This window comes from Miscanthus floridulus, chromosome 9 (assembly GCF_019320115.1).
Source record: "Miscanthus floridulus cultivar M001 chromosome 9, ASM1932011v1, whole genome shotgun sequence".
NCBI classification, from domain to species: domain Eukaryota; kingdom Viridiplantae; phylum Streptophyta; class Magnoliopsida; order Poales; family Poaceae; genus Miscanthus; species Miscanthus floridulus.
The window spans coordinates 30,445,885-30,451,300 of NC_089588.1; the positions used below are offsets into that span (position 1 = coordinate 30,445,885).

The 5,416-nt window shown below is 41.1% G+C and overlaps 1 pseudogene; it reads right to left on the reverse strand.

The window, feature by feature from the left end:
- Positions 1–848: 848 nt before the first annotated feature.
- LOC136481643 (aspartic proteinase Asp1-like) lies at positions 849–3,427 on the reverse strand (annotated as a pseudogene).
- Between the last annotated feature and the right edge of the window lie 1,989 nt (positions 3,428–5,416).

Below are 5,416 nucleotides of genomic sequence, written 5' to 3' on the forward strand. Positions count from 1 at the left end.
TATTGTCAATATGTAATTATGCATACTGTGTACACACTGGCAGTTCTATTCTATAGTTGACGCAAAATTTCATATAGCACCATATATTTTGTTTGCTTTATCAATAAATTATTTTGAAAGTAAACAGGTATACATATGACCGATATGTAAGGCGAGTGTTATTGCGTTGTGCTATGGTGAATGTAGTCCCTGCTTTGAACTAGCCATACAGTACCGTCATATGCGTATAGCAGGATTTAATTCGTTCTAAACAAGGGTAAAATTCTACAAGGCAGCAGCAGCAGCAGCCGTACTGCTTTTGGAAACCACAACTATACTACATAGAGTGCAGTTGATCAGGACAATCTTCAATTGCTGCAGGGTGCCAGGGCAGACACACAAGAGTTCTTATGCCAAACTATGGGGCCGCCAGCGCTGGACCCTAGTTGTTATACTCCATTATTCATCTCAATAATAGGTAGAACTTCTTTCACATTTAAAAAAACAAAAATGAATGATGATTCTGTGCCACAACTGTCACTCCACTGCACCACTTGCTGTATAAAACTGTGAAATACAGACGCTAACGTTGAACACAAAGAAACTGAGTTGGTCCTGTTTTTACTACCTCTCTCAGCCTAACCAAATACCATGTCTACAATTACAGTTCCAGTCGTTCCTGGAGGCTACCCAGGTAAAACATAGCATCGAAGGAATTGTTTCTTTTTTTATGAAAGAGGCATATATATGGACTGCACAATCAAATTTATGACAGCACAAAGAACATCTGAGGTGCGTTCGCAAAAAGGAAAAAAAACCATCTCAGGCGAAAAACAAACATAATCATCAAATATGCTTTATTATGAGCATTGATCAGTGATCAGGAGGTACACACACAAGTTTCTTGTTTATAGAGTTCCTTTCTTACAATCCTTAATTTTTCTTTATTCTCTTCTTCACCTTCTTCAATCTTTCATCCCATCAGGTACTGGCAACTTCATTCAGGATTTCAGATGCGCGAAATGATCGCAGCTTTGGACTTGGGCATTTTATCACACGGTGATGGCATCCATGCAAGCCTCCCTTTCTCATTGTCGTAAATCACAAGCTGCTCCTGCATTGAGATGCCTGCAGAAACAGAGCACCATTGGAATCAAAAATATTTTACAGATATGTATGCCTGAACACTGTATTCTGAATTGAGCATGGTATATGCAAAATTTTGTACCTCCAATCACGAACAGATCGAAGCCTGGCAGTTCAAGAATGCCAAAGCATGCATTCCCATGCCCCTGCCACAAACACAAAAGCACAAGAATTTAAATCATTCTCCTCCTTTTTTGACAAATTAGCATTCACTGCTGACAGTCAGCTGTGTTTTGAGTGCTTACAGTGATAATGAGGTAGTTTTCAGGAGGGATAGTCATGGTGACTCCATGGTCAAATTTCAGAGTGACCAGTGACTTGAATTCTTTCGGGAGGTCGTGCACAGTTTTGAAAGGTTTAGGTCCTTTCCAGCATAGAGGCAGTGCAGTATCAGTATCAGACACCTGTTTGAGTGATGACTTGCTGAGAGAGGCCTTCAGCTGCAGCAACATCCTTCACATGTCATGAATCCTATGTCTACTGTCTCTAATAATCGTGGTACCTGGGGATTAATAATGAATTGTGATTACTGATTAGGAACATACCGCAGAAACGAGCTGAGCATGTAGATTCTCAGGCAACAAGGTGTAAGTGCTGCCACTGTCGAAGATCGCCTTCAACGGCTTTGTGCCTATCGGGTTTCTATCCAAGTGCAGGGTTGCTTGGCCCGGCGAGTAGTGATTAGGTTCCCTGGAAACACGTTGAAACAATGTCAAAAGAAAAGAAAGTTCAGTGGTATCCTTTCTCAACTAGTTTCCATTATTGAATTTCCATTTTCCTGAAGAGAAAGTGGTTCCTTTTACAAGATTGAGAAGCAAAAGGGGGCATCAATCAAAAATGTGTCCTGTTAAATGGTGATTATTACCTGGAAATGCAGTATATGTATATGATATGCAGCTGTGCAGGAATCAGTGCTGTTACATAGTGCTAATAGTGTGTGCATGCTTGAATAAAATGAACCAATGAAATTCACAACAAACTAACAGCCTTCTCAGACCATCATCGTGAAGAACCAAGCACTTTGCATGAAAAGATAAGCATAGTATAGTGCTTACCCGGGTGCTGTTGGAGCCATGGGGACCCAGGTTACATGTGAAGAGGGGCACATTCTCTTCCCCAATGAAGAGGTAGCCCCCTCCCTTTGAGCTGAGGCATTGGCCTATCACATTCTTGGAGACGGCTCCACTGTGCTTCAGCTGCGAGACGAGGTCTACCGAGCCCCTTCCAAGCCCAAGGATGCCATCGACCGGCACCCGCTTGGGTGCCTTCTTGGAGTTCTGCATCTGATCATACCCACAGCTGCATGCAGAAGTTAAGAAAACTACAAACTGTCATGAACATATCCTTTGAGCAATGCAAAGAGAATGTAATATCCATGCATATATTCTGTTGCATACCCAAAGGCGATGTTGGGGGCACTGCCCGTAGGCAATGAGAACTTGTCAAGGACAAGCACACCAAGAGATGACGATCCATCTAGGTAGTGTATTTCGTAGTCGCATTGGCGCGGTGCAGCTCTGCAGTCCTTGGTTGTACCCAGGTCTTTGTGCAGCGCGTCGCAGACAGGATCTGCGCATGGAACGAGCTTCTTCAGCGTCGGTCGGTACAGTGGGTGTGGCACCTGCAGGGACAAGGATCACCGAGATATATATATAGCATCAAACATAGTGCAGTTCATGGTGATTTTTGTGTGCACCATCCACAAGCACAAATTGTTTCTGACTACTACGTTTTTCTAGTCAAATTTATTTCCAATGAAGCTGAAAATAAAGGCGAGATGCATATATATGTGCGTGCGTTTGCGTTCTGCAGCACCGATATAATATACCTTGTTGCAGGTGTTGCAGGGACCATTGTTGTCGTGGCACTCGAGCCAGGTGAGGTTGCTGCCGGTGTCGATGTCCAGGAAGTAGGGCTTCGCCGGCTCCCCGATGTTCATGGTCACGTAGAAGTGTCTGCAAGCACAAGTGGATGACAGCATGGAAAAGTCGTCAAGCAAAGGCCAAATATATCTTTGTATTTCTTGCTATGATAAGATGCAGTAAACAACGAGCGAGGGTCCTTTGTTTCCAATTTTTTTTACAACTTTCCGGTTGACATCAAGCCATGCGAGTTCGAGAGAGAAGGTAGTCGTGTAAATTACTATACATACTCTGTAGGGTAGACGCTGCCGCCAAGCTTGAACACCATGGACGAGGAGGCCAACGGAAGGAGTGGAAGCACGAGCAGAAGGCTGACGACCATCTTCCAGCTGCCAGCCATGGTGCAGATGTCAGTTGCAGTACACTTCCCTCTTGCTGAAATTCAGTCCTCTGTTTGGTGGGGATGGAGAGAGTGACGGAGGGATGCGAGGTATTTTATAGGCGTTGTTGGCTTGGGGGGCTGGGACTTTCTCCAGCCTGTTCAATTTTCTTTTCTTTTCTTTTATTTTTATTGTTGTTTTGCATTTGTGTGGTTCTGGGATTAAATATCTGTTTTTTATGACAACAAGTTATGAGCTTTGCTTGCATGTCAGTGTTATTGGATTTGAAAACTTTCATCTAAAAAATTTGGATAGAGGTTTGTTTGTGAGATGCTTTCTTTGTGTAAGCACTTTTTTTAGAAACTGTGAGGATTCCTAGACAGTTAAAGGGATCAAATTACCTTAAAAAACATGGTACGTAGCACCTCTGTATCACAAAAATGTACACACAGGAAGTTTGAGCAACCAACTCAGAAGCACATGCGCCTGTACTAGTGGAGTACCATCTAAAATTGTAAGTTTGCTTAATTGAACTGAGCATACACCAGAGAATAACTGATCCACTTGCTACAAAAGTGACCACGCGCCTTTTTCAGATTCTAAGGCCCTCAGCTGCATCGCTAACCCGCCCTTTCACTTATTGTTTTGTACATCAGCTTTCCTTTCATACAGGGATTGTCGAATTTGAGAACTCTTCATTTTAAAATAAAAAATGGATATAGTGTACTTTTGAGATGCTTCACGTACACAGTTATTTTTTTAGATAGAAGCTTTGAGGATTTTTAGATAGTTTAGGGCCTGTTTAGAATGCGGGAAATTTTTCATGTTCATATGTTTTTCATGTAAAATTGAACTAATTCCCGTGAAATTCTTGCACGATTCCTACAAAATTCTGCGCTCCAAAAAGACTAAGGGATAAAGTCAGGGCAGTAGAAAGAAATATACTTTGATTACGCGAAGCAAAGTTCTTTCAAAAAAATTTACACACACGACGGAAGTTTCAACAACCAACTCAGAAGCACATGCTCATGGACTAGTTACCTCCTACAATTGTAGGGTTGCTCAACTGAATGCTATAATATAATTGACTTGAGGACAAGGGAATACCTATCCAGGTTCTATATCTGTATTCAGATAACAAGCACAATATATTTCATAAATTGGCAGTGATGATACTTTAGTTTCTATGCTCCGTAGAAATCGACCTTATTATTTTTATCACATTCTATTTCTTTATATATTTTCCATCCTTTTATACCTATAGTTGATTATGCTATGCTAGTGAATATCATATATTCAAAGTGGGACTACTACAATGGAACAAATATTTGTATCATACTCCATTTGTTCCAAATTATAGCTCACTTTTGCTTTATCCTAAGTCAAATTTCTTTAACTTTGACCAATGTTTTACATTAACATCTACAAGTTCAAATAAATGCATTATTGAAACATATTTCATAGAAAAGTTATAGAACTAGTTTGTGGTTGTAGATGTCAGTATATTTTTCTTGGTCCAAGTTAAAGAAGTTTTGCCAATCGAGGTGTGGAGATGTCTCGGGGACATAGCTATAGTATGGCTAACCAAGCTGTTCAACCATATTTTTCGATCGAACAAGATGCCTGATGAGTGGAGGAGAAGTATATTGGTACCGATCTACAAGAATAAAGGGGATATTCAAAGTTGTACTAATTACCAGGGAATTAAGTTGATGAGTCATACTATGAAGCTATGTGAGAGAGTTATCGAGCATCGCTTGAGAGCAATAACGCGGGTCTCTATGAACCAATTTGGTTTCATGCCCGGAAGGTCAACCATGGAAGCCATTTTCTTAATAAGACAAGTTATGGAGCGGTATAGGGAGAAGAAGAAGGACCTACACATGGTTTTTATTGACTTGGAGAAGGCTTATGATAAAATACCAAGGAATGTTATGTGGTGGGCTTTAGACAAACATAAAGTCCCAACGAAGTACGTCGGGCTCATTAAGGACATGTACAACAATGTTGTGACTAGAGTTCGAATAAGTGATGGAGACACGGATGACT